Genomic DNA, 20,512 nt, shown 5'->3' with positions numbered 1-20,512 from the left:
ATCGATATTTTTTAATTGCTTTATTATTTTAAATTAAGTTTTTGTTTCTCCAGGTCTATGTACAGGTGTTTTTTATAACACCTCTATAGGTGCATATTTTGTATGCATATACTAATTTTGTATCCTGGTAATAATAAATAAAATAAAAAAAAAATATTATAATTTTTTATTTCTATTAATTAACTAAATTTATTGTGAAAATTTTTTTACTGCCTCGATAATCAAATATACGGTGATATCTCAAACACAAATGATGAAGAGCTCCGTGTAATTATAAATAACAAAAATAAATAATTTTTTTTTGCTTTTTTCAAGACATTTAAGAGCAAGAGTTTAACTTTCGTATTAAAGTGCCGGTCATAATAATTTATCCGGCGACAATACAAGTGGTGAAGTCATGGAGGTCAAGCGGAACTTTCACTTGAAAGCTTTGTGAACTTCAAAATAAATATACTATATTAACTTAAGCATACAATAACATGTGTACGCTCGAAGATATAATATATATAAAATGTTACTTAATCTAATAAGAAAGTGGTACCTGCTATTCTTTACTACCCACATATTTGTTCATGAGATCATTCATTTAAATAGTGTAGAATAAATTTACGAGCTGCTAAAAAAATCAAATAACTAATAACCAATTCAAATTTAAAACAACACTCATGTTTCTTTTTTTTTTTTTTTTTTAATTATATGAAAATCTATTGTTTCTTTACGGCGTGATAAATTTTTATGATGCTTAAAGTTGTTGACAGTCTAAGTAAAAGCAGAAGATTTTTTTAATTTCAGTTATAATTTGACATTGACATTCTTAATTTTATGACACTGTTTCCTGTAAAAATGTATTTGAATATTTAATAAAACACTGACGTTATTTAAATTCAGAAACATTTTATAAAATACAAATAAAATATTTTACAAGTTTTTAATGACAGTGATTGATCGCTCTGTTGTTATTATTGTTACGGTATGACGGAATTATTTATAACTCTCTTAACTTATAATCATTGAATTTTGAAAACATCTGTTTGAAAATTTAATATAATCATATTGTTGCGAGTATGGAATTTAAAGATAAATTAGTTTATGATAGTTAATTTATATTCATTTTAAATAAAACATTTTTTATTTAATTTTTGATGAAACCAAATTCTGTAATAACTGAGCAACAAATTTAAGCAAATTATGATAATGTAGGTTTCATAATACTAAAGAAAAAAATCGAAATATCTGAGAAAAAATGCCTCTAATTTAAAAACAAAAATATTGATCATTTATCGCTTATCACTTGTCAGTGTGAAATTATTACAAATCATAATTTCACAATAATTTTCTTTTCATTCGTACCTGAAAACTATAAACTTATTGAAGTTCACGACATAATTTTTTTAATTGATTTCTTTCTATAATTACTTTTATAAAAAAATTTTTAATTATGTCATATTTGTGAATCGAAATGCAGAGGATCAAGTTTGTAAAAAAATAATTAGATAATAATGACTATGTATGAGCTCTGTTCTGACTAAAGTTACAAAAATAATATTCCGAACATAGAATTATCTTAGTCAAAAAATGCACTCACGAACAAGATAACTCGTAGTTTAATATTGTCTTCCCTAAAAGATTTGATAGCTATTTTTAGATATTATATTTTTTCAAATGTATAATTCCTATATTTAATATTAGAAAACATGAAAAAATAATAGGTAAGTGACATTTAATATCAACTCGCGTCAAGGATGTTGAGATATCGATAAGTATATAAATACGTTTTCTCTCATCAATAATATTCATTTTATGTAACAACATCGCAAGATAGTATCTCTTCACAATCGTGAGTTCAAATTTACTTTTATCTATGACATTTCTGTCATGAGCTAAAAATAATTTTGATAAAAAATTAATACCGAATAAAAACACTAATGTAGACTAAAATTCTTAACTTTTAATATAGAAGTGATTTTTGATAACATCTATGCAAATACATGTTCGAATTGAATATTTATTCACGAGAAATGAGAAATTATAAATGTTTTCGATTACTTAAAACTTGCTGAGTCATATAATAATAACGATAATACTTTTTGCTCAACTTCTGGCTCCCATCCGAGCTGAAATAATAAATTAACATTGAACTTGCGTGAGTTTAATAGTTTCGCATTTAAGTTACAGTGACTTAATAAACTTATAGACTTCAATTCACTTGACAAACTGAAGTTTTTAGTTTTAGGGAATTTTAAAGTAGAATAGTAAGAAGTTGAACTTCATTTCCAACATTCTCAATTTCGATTGAAATAAGATTTTAAAAGTTTAGTTTTTAATTATAAAATATTGCACACCTCATAGCGCGAAGCGCGTGAGGTTGTGCTTTATACTCGACTCGTCAAGGTCAAGCAATTTTATGATCTTTAAATGCCTCTATCACAACGATATTATACTTATACAATGATATAAGTAGATGTACACCGAAAAAATACTTAAATTAAACCATCTTTTACTTTCTAAAATCATTTCATGTTGTTATTTTGAAAAAAAAAACGTACTGAAAAAAATTTTACGTGGACGTCCGGATGTCACCCCATTTTGGATGTACCAACGATTACTCCCGAACAAATTGATATTTCAAGACCGGACCTTTTTTATTAGTTTAAGAATTCGATGAACTGGGTCCGTATTTCATATCAGTGGCCTAGTTTACGTATTTTTTTTTTTTTAATTGAATTTTTATTAAAATTCACTACGATACAACCGTACAAAGCCAAACGAACTTTTCTTATTTGTCACGTGAAAACTATGGCGCCACTTGATCAAGCTAGATTTTTTTAGACTGCGTGCGCATATGACAAGAAAAAAGGGCGCCGATATTAAAAAAAAAAATAAAAAATACTCTGTAAGAAATTACTTAATTATAATTTTTTTTTTTTAATCAATTACACAAATAATTTTTTTCTTAAAAAATGAATGAGCGTTATGAGGCGTGCACTTTTGGATTTTCCAAACTTTTTATATTATGCTCTCGCAATCATGGTGCAAAATTCGTTCAAACGCCTATTGTTTTTTAATATTATTTAGGATAAGTATTGTATTGAAGTATTGAAATAGACTTGCGGATTTTTTTTATATAAAACCACAAACGTTATTATATCAACTGACGGTACGGCGGTTGGCTTTAAAAGTTTGAATAGCCTACTGACCACATCGCATTTCCGAGTCAAGGGCCAACAAATTAACCAAGTGGTAAAAATTTTTGTAAAGAAAAAAGGGTGATGATGTGAAGAAACGTTGAAACCCATTTTGTCGAGATTAAAAAGTGCTTGAAAGATACAAATTAGTTTACACTTTTGCACGTACTAAATTTCGATTTCTCAAAATCATTTTTAAAAGGCATTCCTTTATTTAAATTATATTTTTCTTCTCAAATCTTATTACTCATAATATAATTTTCAGTATCATGAAATCAGCTGACACCTAATGATTAATAAATGAATTACTGCTAAAAAAATAATAAAAAAGACGGTTGGGTTAGATTTTATTGATAAATCTAACAATTAAGTTATCTAACCTTTTTTTTGAGTTTAATTATTTTGTTTTTAGTACAAAATATAAATTAGAATATTGGAAAATTATCGCAGTACCTCTAAAAAGTTAATCAGACATAAAAAAATTACAAATTTTTCAAAAATTTATAAAATGTTTGCATCATGATAAAATGACATTTTTTTAAACGTATTAATTTTTCATGCTTTATAAGGAAAAAATAGTATGGTACTTAACAAATTAATTGTTCAAAAATTTTCAACAAAAACAATATAAGTAGGTATTTTTGTAACTTTTAAATGAAAAAATTTAATCGAAAAAAATTTTTTACAATTTAACAAATTATATTTATAAATCCACCAAAACGAAGAATAAAATAAAAAAAAAACTTAAATGCGAATTTTTATCTTTAAAAAATGGTGGAGCCGTTTAAAAAAAAATTCTCATTTATAGTTTTTTAAAATTTTTACACATGAAGTTTTTTTTACAAATTTTTTTTCTCATAATTTGTTTGTTAACACTTATGAACCTCTAAAACCCGTTTTTTTATTTTTTTCAGAAATAAAATTTATCCATTAAAAATCAAATGCGCATTTGGAGGCGTGCACTTTTGAATTTCTCAGACTTTTATTTATTTTGTATTCTTTTTAGTTTACATATGCCCCCGTTATTAAACTAGCATAACATATACACCATTGAGCTTGTTAAAATAATTACAAGATTTATGAGACGAAGAAATCAATTAGTCGAGGATGAATTCGAAGAATTCAACCAATGACAGTACGAGATACACAACATTTCAATTCGTAACTTCTATTCTTTCATTAAGTTTTTCATGTCTGTTTATTATCTTATGGAATTCAACATTTTTCACCTAGACTATATATAAATTTTTCGATCGTAAACGTGTTCGGAATTCCATCACTCCGAGCGCTTAATGCAAACAATTACGAGGATGAAAAGAAACACCATTCGTACGTATAGTAGAGAATAAATTTATTTGAAAATATTAAGAGGTTTGTTGAACGAAAGAATAATATTATAACATAATAATGAAAATAAAATAAAAAATAAGAGAATAGTCTTTAGTTGTCTGTTCACAGCAGTAGACATGGGTGCATCAGTGACATAAGCAGTAAATCATAGTTTTACGACCCGTGTTTATGTGGCCCTTATTCGCGGTTCTCATCGAAGAGACCACTGGATGAATTTTTTTCGTCTGAGGGACATCATACATACGTACCGCAGCGTGGGCCTGGATCTTTTACGGGCACCATAAGTGCTTGCCGTTTGAATGATACTGCATCTACCTCTTGCATCTATGCCCACGTATCCTTTCACCCTTTCATTTCTTCCTAAGCCTCGTAGCCTTTCTTCATCTTCCCTCAAGCGGTAGTATTATATGTATATATACATACAACAGCATATAGAACATACATAGAAGAGGTAACAAGTAAGAAGAAGATGAGCAAGAGAAGAGTACAGTAAAGACGACGCTCTTGGTGGTGATTCCAATGTAATTAAAATCAAGGCCAGACAGTCTGAAAACCAGTCGAATAATAGCACCAATGTTATTGCCTGCTTTCCAATAACTTCTTTTGGTTTTTACGTATCGACGAACACAACATATAAATATGTACATCGACTTCCAGGGAATAATAATAAAGATGACGACTTAAATAAATATATTTATGTATGGCGATTTTGAAAGGAGTAAGGGGAAAAATCAATGCGAGATTTAAGACAGGATAACCTTCCAGGAATTTTAATCCCCACGGTATAAATCATTTTCCTTCTCTAAATCTGTTAATTATTTTCTTGTAAAAATATATTCTGATGTGATTAATAATTTCTCAATTTCCGTACTTAATAATTATATTCACCAAAGAATGATTATTATTTTTATTGTCTTACATTAAATCGTTCAATTTCACTCACTCTACGTCAAAATAGAAAATATGACAATACACTTAAAAAAAAAAATTCACTCGATTGAAGAAAATTATTTGGAAGACAGCCGATTGTCTTCAATAATTTTTTATTTTAAATTTTGTCATCTTGGCTTGAGAGGCAAACAAGTTTTTTTTTTTTTAAAAAAGCAAAATGTTCTCTTTGATTAGTTCTGAAACGAATTTGAGACTTTTTTTTAATGGGTATTAACTTAGTGTATATTAGAGAAGCATTTCAATAATCTTGTAAGAAATATAGCCAATAACTTGAAAAAGTAAGTCAGTTGTTAAACATTCAAGAAATATATTATATCTATAAAAAATGGAAGACGCCTAAGTGTTTTATCAAGAACACGCTAAGAATGTAAACGTTCAATAAAGTTTCGAACAAATAAAAGTAGAACGATATATTAATGTATTACATTATACTATATATTATATGAAAAGAACACTATTGTCCTCTTAAAGAAAATCAATTTTTCACGTTATATTTATCTGTAACTTTAGTAAGATGGTGAGGCTTTTTCGCATTGTGGTTTATGAGGCTTTTAACAAATCCACAATGACGCGTGACAAGAAATTGACAAGAATAAAATCGCAGAATTCTTAGACACGTACACACATAACATTTGTAAAATGCCTTTCTCTTCTTACCATTTTTTTACCAATGAGAGGATTTGCCACCCGAAGATCTTACGGTTTTCCCTCGACTGACAACCAGTGATATTGTTAGGGGCTGAAAATTTTCCTTTCGTCTCCATCATCATTTCTTTTCATTCTGTGTATACCTCAGGTTCTCGAGGGTGTCTCGTTTCAAGTATAAATTTTCAAGGCATAATCATTCCCTCAAGCATTTTAGAGATTGTTTCTTAGTATTATCATCATTATTTTATTCATATCATTAATTTTCATTGATTGACGTTTTTATGTAATAGTTTAAAACTTGAAGTTCAAGGATAGAGTTTTTTTATCCAATGATCAAGTATACAAGTACTATAAATGTTGAAAAATTGGAATAATTGACTTGCTACTTGATATTTTATATTTTTAAATGTTTTTTTTTAAGTTTGAAATTTTAACTTAAAAAACACCTTTTTCAAGCATAGTTATAGCAGAAATTTCTTACTACTTCAACCCTTCGGGACTTTTAAAGAACATAATCGATAGATAAAGTTGATGATAAAAAGAAATTATCTACTGTCAACTGCACTACTGAAAAAAATTAAGAAATCAACAAAAAATTTGCAGTATTTTTTGCATTACTTTGTCTAAGTGAAAAATAGTCGCATCCAGGTTAAAAAGACAACAATTTCTAGTTTCAAATATCTAATGTTAAAATTTTTTTATGAAAAATTTTTCGAAAGTACACACGGAAAGAACAAGATGACACTGGATATCATTCCAGATTATACTCAATGATATCTGTGATGAAAAAAAATTTCAGATAGTAGCTAGAAAAATCCAGATTATACTGCATGGTATCTGGATTATACTCATTGTAATCTGGATTATACTAGCTACTATCTGAATTTTTTTTTCACTCAGTATAATCTGGGATGATATTCTGTATCATCTTGTTCTTTCCGTGCAGATTTCACATAATCCTTAACCCTTCGTTGGTCGCGCTATGAGCGAATCGCCGCCTAACAACTACTCAACCTATAGAGACTCGCTATAGTGCGAGCGAGAAACTAAAAAAGACGCGACCAACGAAGGGTTAAAAATACTTGAGAAATCTTTTTTTAGCTAAAAATAAACTAAAATTAACTACAAAAAAAAAAACTAATCAAAAAAATTGATTCGAAAAAATTTTATACCAGATTACTAATAATTTTTTGAAAATAATTTCTCATTTTACCATGTGCAAAGCATCGTCTTAGCGTTTTGCACTTGTAAAGCATGTAATAATGATAATGGATTATAACTTCGCTTCATTTTTTGTCTTAATAAATTTAATACTTCGCTATCTTTATATGAATATAATATAAGGATTGTAATCGGATAACGATCAATAAGACGGCGATCTGCTTCGTTTTTCTGAAGCATTAAGTCGATATCAAATTGCTCAGTACTTTCACATTGGAAAAAAAAAACTAAATGGAATCATATAGCAAAGTATAGTACAGTAGACAAATTTTGATTTCGTTTTGCCCTCAATATATTTTATTGTTTTATATTTTTTCAATCAGCGTATTTCTTTAATTTACTTTGTTTTTTATGCTTCTTATTTTTCGTACGAGTGTAATAATCCCGGAGAATCGTGTTATCTTCTCCAGGCCCCCGTTGCGTCTACTTATATTTTTTCCACAATACAGTCAGTTGTGGTCACGACATTATGGCCTCAACCACCTTTCGTTCAGCTTAAATATTGTACATAAATATACACACAATATTCCCGAGTTATTCTTGCACTTTATGTCGGTTAGGTCAATCGAAAAAGGCAACCATAACTCTCTGATTTCTTCCTACTGGTTTGGTTACTCATCACTTTAAGCCAGTCAAGTCGAGCGCATTTCGCGGTCTTAGTGCTTATTATTCGCGACCGCAAGATGTTGTGACGCTTCACTTTTTATATTCTTTCTTTTATCTTTAACGCTTCAAAAATGCTTCAACATTTTATTTTGATGATCTATAAAACATAAATACAGGAAGCGTATGTAAGCACTTACCCATACTAACAATTATTCGTTTTAACAATCAAGAAGTTTCGATAAAAATGTCGACCTACTTTGGTTGAGCTCTCATTTTGAAATTATTTCACATAAAAATGTCATAGTATAAAACTTTTATAAATAATTCGATAAAAAACTTTTAATTTCAGCTGTAAAATGTTGCGTACATATTGTATTGATTATTATAAAAGTGGTCTATTAAGAATTTATATGATAACAATCATTGATAATTTATCTCAATTTTTAATATCAATTAATTATTGAAATAATGTTTATAAAATTTATTATTCTGTAACTGTTTTGAAATAAGTCGTCAAAAAATTTTTCGCTTATTTTAAAAATTGTCAAAATTATAACTGTGTCGAACAACGCACGCATCGTTTAATATGTCTGATGGAAAACTTTTTATCGATATTACGTATCCAAACTTTTGCGCTCATATCTTATTAAAAACCAATTCAATGAACTCGCTCGCTTTATTTTCAATAATGTGAACTCTAAAAATTCAACTAATATAATATCAAAAGGATTTATATTTATTCATGAAGTATACAAGTTTAATAATATTTTTAATCTGGTGAATTAGTGTATAATCCTGAATACTCTTCGAGAGCTTAAACTAGTCATCTGTGTCTCTATTGTTATTAATAGGCGAAGCGTTAATTATCTTATGTGCAGTATATGTCGTTACTGCACATATTCTATCACAGATTAATATGTTTTCCAAATTTTTTTCTGTTGATAAGAACTTTCATAACAAAAAAGTATGACACTTATTTATAAAATTCAAAACTTATTAATTGTAAAAAAAAAAAAAAAATATGAGTCAAAAACAAAAATGTGCACGAAAAAAAGTAAACTGTAATAAGTAACAGTCGATTTATAATAAGTAATGGTCAACTGCTAAAAATTACCATTTCAAACAGTAAAATCGTGATTTTACTATTCACTATATAATTTACTCTTTACATGGAAGAAAATACTATTTCAAACAGTAATATTCGCAATGTAAATGTCTAAAATGTTAAAGTATAATAATTAAGAATTCAGACTTTGATATTTATCATTTCGTACCTAAAAAATGATCTTATGATATATAAAAAGTATAAAATAAAGTTAGTAAATTTCTAATACAAGCAACGTCAATATTTACAAAGTAAAATGGTAAATTTTAAACGCAACGCTAAAAATCAAACTGTAATTATTGACTTGCTTGAACTGGTAAAATGTATATTTTAAAAGTATAAATTTTACTGTTTTAAATGTTAAATTTTCCCAGAGTGAGACTCCCTTATTCTCTTTCATCTGAGTTCCCCTTCTCCTCATAATATGGACTATATATTGAAATGGCAATTTTTACTGTTTGAAACTGTAATTTTTTAAGATGAAAGAGTCGTTATTTACTATAGTGACAGCTACTAATCACTTATTTTGGATATTAAATTATAAATTGTGGCTTTTATACTTTCTACATTAAGTTCTGTAACATTTATATTTTTGCCACCCCGATGTCCGCTTTACTGTTTGAAACTATAAAAATTAACCGGAATCCGAGTGAATATTACAGTTTACTTTTTTCCATGTGAAAATTTTTTAAATAAAAAATTTTTATGGATAACTTAAAATTTATTTATCAAAATAGAACGTATTGTTAGTTAAAATATTTTTCTTTATAAATATGTTGTTATGATACTTAGAAATTTTGACGATAAAATTTATGCAAAGACGAAATATATCATGCCGAAGAAAAGATGATATAAAATCATGAAATTTTTATTACCATTCGTCAAACATCGAGGGATATTAAACGTGTGAGACTCAAAAAGTTCATCAGCCACATATATATAAAGTTATGGGTATGGTTATAGTCTGGAGGCTCGAGAATACAGAGTAGAGAGTTGAGTCTGGAGCCGTCATATTGACGCCATGTAACAAGCTGTGTGTAGCGGATGGTACGACGTCGCACCCACATCCATCCCCTTGAGTAAAAGTGAAGGAAATGTAACAAGAAGTTATGTAGTGGTGTAGGACGCTGGCTAAAGTGGTGAGCTGTGTGGTGTTGAGGTAAAAGTAAGGTAGGATAGGAAAAGTGTCTACAGCAGCAAAAAAAAAACAATAATAATAACAATAAACATAAAAATACGAACTGAAAAAAAGGAAAAGAAAAAAGAGGGAAAGGTATCATCACGCTGCCAAAGGGATGAGAGGACGACAAGCACACGTCCTTTTTATTTCCAAGTCAGAATACGTCAATATAATATATATAGTGATAGTGTACAGCAAAAAGGAAAAGAAAGAAAAAATAGGATTCGATTATTCTGATGTCTACAGCCCGATAAAAATAGCTGGAAAAATTCGAAAAAGAACCAATGAATTTTTTTTTTGCTAAGTGATAAAAAGAACGAAAATATAAAAATATACTGGGATTGATTTAATAAAATGAAATGAAATAAAATAAAATAAAGCCAACTTTTCTCACTGCGACGTTGGAATAAATTGTGTTACAGTTGGTCACGTGCTCAAATAGTTGGTGAAACCCTCCCTTCCGTGGGGAAATCACAAAGACAGATATCAAATGAGTGATGACACGCAATGCACATGCAATTATGCATAATATGAGCTTGGTGTAGATTCGAATAGAAGATTAATTAAATATTTATGGTAAAGAAAATCAAACATCCTAACGTAATATATAAATATTTCGAGGGAGGGAGGTTAATTTGCCATGAAAATAATATTATTTCCGATGGTACCATTAATAGAAAGATATTTGAAAAATTTGCTTTCTTAAAAATATTTTTTTAGTCCTAAAAAATTTCAAATCACAAAAGTTAAAATGTCAATTTATTTTGAATATTTTCACACCATTTTTCACATTTAGTGAAAAATATTTTCACATTTTAGTGAAAAAGTTAACTTGCTTTAAGGGGGGAAATTCTTGAATTTATTAAAATTTACTTGAATCAAGAATAATTTCTTAGTTCAATAATTTTTCTGTTCGACTCAAAATGAATATATTTTTTAAAATTAGCTTTTTGGTTTAAAATTTTTTCTTTTAAATCAAGTTAATTTTTTTGTGTAGAGGGGCTAAAAATTAATAACAGTATTTTTGTTAAATAAATTATAGACAAAAAATTTCATTGTTATTTTGTAATATATGTGAAAAAAAAGTTTAAAAATAATGCAGTAGATTATAAGTTAAAGTTTACTGACTTTATATTAATGTTAAAGTTACCGCTCCATTCATTAGAAAATTAATAATTAAAAATTGTTTTTATTAAATTGATGATTAGAAAGAAAGAAAAATTGCCTTATTCCCTCTAGTCCGTCTTTAGTATCCATAGAGAAATAAATGACAACTTACTAGATTGCAATGATCCATTTAATACTGGTGATAATGTACTCATCAGGTAACAACGGCATGTATGAGAAAAAAAAATAATTTTATAAAACGGCACCACACCCACACAATTTACACACTTACACGAAGTAATAACATTAAATAGCTAAAAACGATAGACCTGAGTGGTGAGTAAAACTGATGGATTAATAAGCAGAGGGTTTTATAAAATAAAATATATATTAAATATTTTCCAGGTAAATGAACTCGAGGAATAAACATAAAGAATGAAAATAAAAATAACAATATCCACAAAGTGTCGTCCTGTTTGATATTCACATAGTACAGAAACACTTGCGCGGGCCGGTTGCCAACAACCCCGAAGAGAGCAATGCACCCTGTTCGCAGACAAGGGTCAGGTATGATTTAAAATACCTTATGAGTTAAAATATTGTTTAAGCAAGGTATGACAATACTGGAATGGGTTTAGACAGCCAAATAAAATAATTATACTCCGGTGAATCGATAAATCAAGATAAAACACCCTTAGAGAGTAACGGGGGCGTGGAGCGTCACGGTGCACTAAAATACTGATGTGTAAATAAATACGTATATGTGATTGATAAAATATAACTCTCGATAAATAAATTAAATAAAATATTAAATAAAATACTTAGATGCCGCGATACAGATACGATAACAATCACTTTGGAGGATGACGATCGTAGACTAGACGGTCAGGCCATGGGCAGGCCGGGTCGCGGTCTCGATCAGCCTCACTCGGGGCACATCTCGGTACTGGAGGGTAGCAGGTGGCGCCACAACACTATACATACTATGATTCTGATGTATCGGAGGGGTTGAGAGGCGTGGATTTGGTCGCCTAGCAACGCGCTGAGATCGACCGGGAGAAACGCTGCATTCCCTCTCAGCACTTGCTACTTTTCAGGGTAGATTGTTGTGTGTATGTGTTTTCTTGTGCTAATTCCATATGTTCATTCTGTCAAGTGTTAACACGTGTGATTCAAGATTTTGACTTAACTTCCGCTGATAATTACTTTAATTATGTCCTTTGATTGCTATAAGATTTTGATCAATACCTCCTGATTGTAATTTGAATCACTTAGGACCGACTTGGGTTGATTAGAAATAATTTATGGCCTTGCATTTAATGTAAGATTAATTTAAATAAATAATCTTTGATTTACTGAAACAAATTGCTAAGGGAAAAATAATAAAATGTTTTTCATGAAGGTCTATCAACGTTTGAACAAAGAATTATTAACTACGAAATGAAAGTAATAATTCAGAAGCAGGCGAAGAGTTTATGGATAATTACTCCCGACTTTATTCGGATTAAACATAATTTTCTCTTGTTTCTGATGTAGAAGTCTAAGTATTTTTAAGTTTTAGATGTTTTTCTTTTTTTTTATTAATTAAAGTAAAGCGCATTTTTGAGTAAAACGACGAATTATTCACGCAGTCTTAGGTAATAAACAACATTCAACATTTGTTGAATAAATATGACGCATGCAATATTTATTGTACGTTTATAAATATTTGGTTTTTAATGATTTGGTAAGATAACAATACTGTGTTAAAATAAACAAAATTCAGCTGTGGGAGAGAATATAAAAAATTTTTTACAATGTGACGAGAAAATTAAACATTTATAGTTTTATTAAAATATTTTTTTTTCTTGGAATTTTTGCATTGACAGAGTGGCGATTGAAAGCCTATCTGTAAATTCCTTAACTTTAAATAAAATTCCAGGACCGACTAGAAAAATAGAAATTGAATAGATATTAAATTTTTAAATTATTTCGCAAAATAAAGTTTTCATTACTAATATAAGTATTTTAAAATACTATAAAAACCTCGTGGAGTTTTGGTGACTATGATTTATTGAGTTTATCCTTTGACAGATTTTTGCTTAATTAAAAAATTAAAGTTTGTCTAATGAATTATCTATAACTCTTTAAAATATAACAAATAATGTAAAGGTCAATAATAACCTTGATTATTAATTATTTCTATAACATTTGTTAATTATTATAAATCACAAGCTTAAAAAAATGTAAATTTGGGAAGTATAATAGTGTAAAATAATATTAACTATGCCTAATTCACTGTAATGCGATGATCACGATCCACATGGATCCGGACATCGTACACTTATATCACTGGTCGCGATACTGGTTTCCTTATTACACGTAACATTCTTCCGAATCATAAGTATTGCAATTCTACTAAAAAGATATTTATATTTATAACTTATATTGGTGAATGTTATACTTTTAGAATTTTCACTAAAATATTTTTATTATTGTTGACATGAATTAAACTGATAAATAAATAAATATTGTTTCATCAATTTTGTCACAACAAACATTCACGAGTAACTTAAGAATTTGGTTATGAGTGGTAGCACTGTGGGCGTGGATTGCGATAATATCGATATATCTCGCCGTAGCAGCAAACGATGTTCTTGCAATCATTATACGCATTGACAAATTCGCGATACTCTTGAATCGTAGTAATCAGGATTTAAAGTATCGTGAAAATAATGAAATTATTTTAAACAATAAAAAACAATTAAATTGTTTTAAAAATTATAGAAAGTTAATAAAAAATTGGCTAAAAAATTCTCCGACTAAGAATAAAATTCCCTAACTATTCCAGAAATTTAAAACTCCCTGACTTTTCCAGGTTTTACAGGTCAATCGCCATCCTGAATTTAAAATTCAATTAAAAATATTACTTACAAATTTTTTAATTGAAAAAGATACTAAAATTAATTTATCAGGAAATAAAATACAGTTTAAAAATAACTATTGATTTAACGCAACAGTTTCAACAATCTAGCCACTACGTACTACGCTTTTAGTCACCAGCCTCTGTCGTAAATTTCTTGTCGAGACGAAAGAGACAGCAACATTATTTACTTTTACTTTTTGAGCATTTTCAAGTCTTGCAAAATAGATCGATTCTAAATGTTTGAATAACAATGATAATAATTCAATTGATTTAACAGAAAGTTTTAACAAAACTGTAACCATCCAACACTTTGAATTATGGACACATTAATTAATTAAAAGAAAGTATTGTGTTGTGATAAGTTTAGTTGATTAAATTTGAGTCGTTAATGTGATAGAGTAGCCACAGGCACTCTAAAAGTTTAAGAAAACTTCATTAATGTACCAAGTTTGAATGAACTAGGAACTCAGAACAGAGCAGTGTATCTTGATTGACTTCTCTCTGGGGTATTCTTTTAAACTTTTGTTATTCCAATATAATACGACTGAGATTTTCTTACAGCAAATAAAAGACAAAAATATTAAACTACAATATTAATCAAAATTATATTAATGATATTTTCAAGACGTGGATGACGTCACTGCTAAATAATGACTAACTGACAGCGTTAATTTGCGGTGTAAAAAGTAAAAGTTAATCAAGTTATTTGTATATATTTTTTTATTGATTATCATTAATATTATTCTCGCTTGAAAACTATTATAATAAAACTAGTACACGCTAATGAGAATGTAGAAAAGAAGAATTGCCATAATATAACGATCGATTGATCGACGTCTCTGTGATTTACGATCAGTCTACGTCATCGGAATTCTTCCAGAGCCAATACGATTACTTATTCGAGTATGCACCACTGTGTAAGAGCTGAGGATACCGTATGGATACAAATTACTTAGTGATACGGTTTTATTGATCCTAAAAACTACTATACTGGATAAATAGTATTAATGAAAAAGATGGATCGGAATACATGCATTACCGACAGAACAGAAAAGAAATTAAAGGACGGATGCTACGGAAAGGAAAATAAGTAAAGAGAATATAACTTTTTCTTTACTTGCTGAATCGTAATCACTTTCCGAGGATATTTTTAAATTAAAAACTTTTTTATCTATAATTATTGTATAATTAATTATGATTATTAATTCAGTCGTAGAACTAAAATTAAAAAAATATCCGAGCAATTAGCCAACGTTGTTTACCAACTAAGATCGTTTGTAATTTAATTTATTATTTTAAAAAAGTTATTGCAAAATTATTACGAATGTGCATGAAATTATTGTCAACGTCGATGTTTTTTCTTAAGCAATTTTTTTTTAATATTTTTTTTGTTGAATAAATAGTATTTTGTTATAATTTAAAATTTATAAAAAAAGTATGCCTTGTACAAACGTCTCCTGCATTCAGAAACAGGTAGACGCCGATTAATCGATATTATGCCTTGTTATTTAAGAGAATTCGCAAAAGGCAACTACCAGGAAATTTGATAGTCTTACTCAAGGGTGCAGGGCACAGTAATTTAATTAAACTCTACACACGATTCGCCTATAAAAGAAAAGTACAAAATATACTAGAACTCGATCCTATCCCTTCTGGCTGATGACAAAGTTACTGTTGTAAATGCTTCCGTATATAACTTCTAAGTTATTTATTAAATTTGTCTCGGGTGAAATGGACTTTTAGTTTAGATAGAGCATTAGAATAATATAGTACACATCGGAAATAAAAATTTTACATTCATTATGATTAGAATAGCGTATAAAATAAAATATTTACTTTAGTCTTTTTTGAATAAGATGATTTGTTAATCATTTTGTAGAAAAAAAAATTGAAAATAAGTTTTAATTTATTTGCATTGTTAATAAATTCAAAATTTGAAATTTTAATAAATTAAAGAAATAATAAAATTTTTAATTTATTTATGGATTTTTAAGTCTATTTAATTTTTTCAATTTTTTATATTTTATGGGAAAAGTTTTCATTTTTGATAAAATAAACTTTTTCAAATCAAAATTTGTAATGGCTCAAATTTTCTGGCCGAGTTAATTTAATAAATTAAGTATTGAAAAAATATTTTACTTCAAAATGTGTTTGCGAATATTTGATTAAAATTAAGGAATTATTTATGAAAATTTTATCACTTTTGAAAGTCTTGAAGAAAATATATAAGTTGACATCAAATTTTTTTTAAAAAAAGAAGAAATTTTTTGTAAGAAAATAAAGTTTAAACACAACTTGAATTTTAATAATTAACAAAATGAAGCATGTAATTCTGAACAAAAGTATTTATAAATAATAATTATTTAAAAACAAGGAATAATTAAAATACTACAAGAACAAAAATTGAAAACACTCAGAGTAATGAGGATAAGTTAAAATGTAGCAAAAGAAAATCCATGCAATCAAGTATCCACTTGGTGTACAGGCTAACGAATTCCTCTAGAATAATAGACGTTTGTATATTTCTTTGTAACCCGTCGTGCAGCAACAACCCTCATTCAGATGATGTTCCCAGTTTCCCAAGTCGCCCCAAATTTACGCCAATTTCTCATCCTTCTCATCCACTTCATTCTTTTGGTACTCAACAACGCATCTACATGTAAATATATATGCCTGTACATAGTTTGTAAAAGTGAGAGCAGGGCGACTTATGGCTTGGATAAAAAACAAAGTACAATTAGTATTATTCGAGTGTAGTGCTCGATATGCGAGGGTGAAGAAGAAATGATGAGCAGCAACAATAAGAGCGTAGGGATCATCCCGCTCTTATTTACTTATTTTTGTTTTGTTTTGTCAACATAATTGGCTTTGGATCAGAAAATCTTTGTAATGCCGCATGAGCATAAGCATGGATGAATAATATAAGTATACGATATACACTAACTTCCTCTCATCGCGGCAACCACTTTGATATCTTCGGGACGAGGACGTATATGGAACGGAGATTGTGTTTACGCATTATGTTTTTATGGGCGTTACTTTTACCGATTATACATAATACCGGTGCATTGTAAATTTACCGATAAATAAGTTATTTTTACTCATAATGGAACTGAATGTATAAGATTTAACAGTTTTTTTTCGCTTTATCAAAGCATGTTTATTTTTAGTATTAAGGTAAACTTCATAATCCGAGACTTAAAATGCATTGGAATTTTTTTCTTTTTTATAAGTACTTTAAATATTGTCGTCAAAACAAAAAAAGTAGAAGTTGGAAAAAGGAAGGATTCGAGTAACAAAACAAATTCTCATGGGTAAAATATATTTTTGTTAGAAATTATTTTTCTAGAGATAAAAAGTGAAATGTATAATAAAAGAAATTAAAAAATTGAATTTTATGAAATATGGATTTAAAAATTTTTTACAATCGATTTGAAAATTGTTTAATATAAATAATAACCATTGGTTAATGCTACTAATGAAAACTATCCTATGATTTTAAATATCAATAATAATGACAAATAAATCTCTGAAGACAACCCAAAATTTCTTTCAAACAAATTGAGTAATAAATTATCTAGAACAATAGCAGACATTTCTTAAAAATATCATTCTATCTTTTATAAAGTTTATTTTCGTAAAGCTTACCAAGTTATTGATTTCTAGTGAGTTAAATGAAGATTTCTGTAAAAGCAATTTATTTTTGGCACAAGTAAAGATCTGATTTATTTTAATGCATTGAACTATGATCTTTTAGAAAATTCATAATTTTTTCAAAAATTTGTATACCATTCATTATAAACCTATAAATTATCAAAAAAACTCAAACTAAACTTTGATAGTTTGATATTCAAAATTTCAAAGAATATTAAAAAAATTTTTCCCTATAAATTTAAAAAACAATCTTCGACGGTTTTTTGTTGTAATTAGTTGGACTAATACGGTGATGTAGAACGGAAATTTTTGCGAACAATTACCGAAGGGAGATAATGAAGGAAAAAAGAGTTAGCAAAGTTAGAGGGGCTCAGCAGCAGCATGGAGACTAATACTAAAGACTAAAATCTCTTGATTGAATCGAGTTAATTTGGTTGGAGTCCGGGTGACCTCGATCCCAGGTGCGATTCCGGACGCCTGGCAATGATCTCTGCATTCTCTGCATCCTCCCTCGTGGCTTCGATAATTTACTCAGGATATGTGACATACACCAGCACTCTATTTGCGTGGTTTAATGAGAACCATTTAACTTTTGCACACTCTACATGGGGTCACACTCATATTCACCTGTTAGAAAATACATCCCCTTTTATTTGCATTTCACCGATAAATATATACCGTGACATTTTCTCACGGTAAATCATTCTATTTGACATTTTAAATTATTAGTTTTTTTATTTTTTCTTTAGTCTTTTTTTGCGGTGTGATATTCTTTTATGCTCCCTACATACATGGATTGTTTTGACCACAAATTTATGTTTAATGTATCACAGATTCATGTTCAAATTTTGTCAAAATCAGGTAACAACTGTGTTGAGTCAAAACAGAAATGAGACATTTTTCAAGATTAATTTTTTTACACAATGACGAAAAATTGCACACTCATAATGCGAGCATTGCTTTTAACATATTAGAGAGGTAAAGCAATTTTTGTAATTTTAGATAATGTAACTGAGTAAATATCAATAATTTGGTCTTCCGAAAAAATATCTTATTTCCTTGATGACAAAAAAAAACTCATGAGCGTTATTAATTAGCTGCACGTACTGATGATAAATGGGTGATTCTCTGTAAGGAGATGTTTTTAAGGGGATGTTTTTTGCTGTCCCAGGCATTTTATTAGAAAAATTGTTATTTTGTTACTAAAAAAAATTTATTACGAAAGTAAAAAAACATTTCTATTTGGAACATTGAAAACTAAAATGGAATAAATTTTGGTTTTTTTTGCTATAAATTCGTAAACCACCGAAATGTCAGTCCCCTGGGCTGTCCCAGTCCCAAAATTAAAACTTTAAGATTAAATTTTAAGTTATTCGTCAATAATATATAATTTGATCCATAATGTTTATAAACTTAATTAGTTAACTAACAATCTTCTTCAATAAAAAAGTACCGAAAGTTAATTTGTTTCATTGAATTCATTAAACCAAAGTTTGTCCCAGGCATTTTAAGATCAGTCCCCTGCCAGAAGTACAAAGCCAAAAAAAAAAAAAAATCTAGCGTGTTATTTTACCTTTTGTAAGGTTTATAAGGATCTAACTAGCCGTAAGTTAATGACCATAGGGCTGTTAGCGCTTTATCGCCATTTTATTTAGTGTCAAAGCACCGTTTTTCTTCAAAAACTCAGTCCCCTGGCAGCAATTTTTGTTTATAATTTATTTATAAAATTGGATCCATAAGTCTTAATATTATTCTAATTAATGTAAACATTCATTGAGAACTTAAAAAGTTGAATGCATTGAAATAGTTTGCTTGATTTTTCTCAATTTGATAAAAAAAAATCAGTCCCCTGTCATGTTATATGGCAAAAGATACACAAATATCGAAAAAGCAAAAATTAATTCGGCTGTTTATTTATTATAATTAAGCTGATAGTTTTGTAGCCCTTGTTAATTTTTTTTCTAATAAAATCAAAAATAATTTGGTCGGACAATTTTGTACAGATTTAAGACGTCCTTACAGAGAATCACCCAAATATAAATTTTTTATTGTTGGAAGTTATGGATAGGTAATCGTGATTGTTAAGGTTTTATATTTATAAATGAAATACACAGTGGTTAACATTCATATATTTAGTCTTTATTTAAGGGGGAACACCACTGTGATGATAAAAAAAAAGAGGTGATTTTTGGGAATTTTTTTGACAGGGAAAATAAAAGAATTTGGAGATCGGATTTTTTTTATTTTATTAAGGGTACATTAAAGATTATTACCCTAAATTTTTATTAAAAAATATTTAATTATTACAAAATTATTAACAATTTCGTAGAGCACTAGAAAAAATTTCCCCCTCTATGGTCGGTTCGATAACTCAAAAACGGATCATCTGAGAATAAAAACCCAAATAGCTTTTTAATCAGTAAGGATGTAGTTATCGTCGCACATACGAAAAATAAAAATTTTTCAAATTCCGTACGTGCGACGATAACTACATCCTTACTGATTAAAAAGCAATTTGGGTTTTTATTTTCAGATGATCTGTTTTTGAGTTATCGAACCGACCGTGGAGGGGGGAAATTTTCTCCAGTGCTCGACGAGAT

General features: G+C 28.4%; 1 protein-coding gene across 8 annotated transcripts in view; it reads right to left on the bottom strand.

The window, feature by feature from the left end:
- The window catches only part of LOC123261762 (SH3 and multiple ankyrin repeat domains protein 3), a 116,258-nt gene that overhangs the window by 51,534 nt on the left and 44,212 nt on the right, over window positions 1-20,512 (bottom strand). The window contains exon 1 of one of the 8 annotated variants that reach the window (XM_044723538.1): window positions 12,175-12,304. The exons of 6 other annotated variants lie outside the window; for them this stretch is intronic. The gene's annotated coding sequence lies outside the window, so the exon portion shown is untranslated. One more of the 8 variants, XM_044723537.1, reaches the window with a different exon arrangement.

Source organism: Cotesia glomerata, linkage group LG3 (genome assembly GCF_020080835.1).
Source record: "Cotesia glomerata isolate CgM1 linkage group LG3, MPM_Cglom_v2.3, whole genome shotgun sequence".
NCBI lineage: Eukaryota > Metazoa > Arthropoda > Insecta > Hymenoptera > Braconidae > Cotesia > Cotesia glomerata.
Note: the sequence above shows the minus strand (reverse complement) of the source record. Positions and strands in the feature narration are given on the sequence as shown.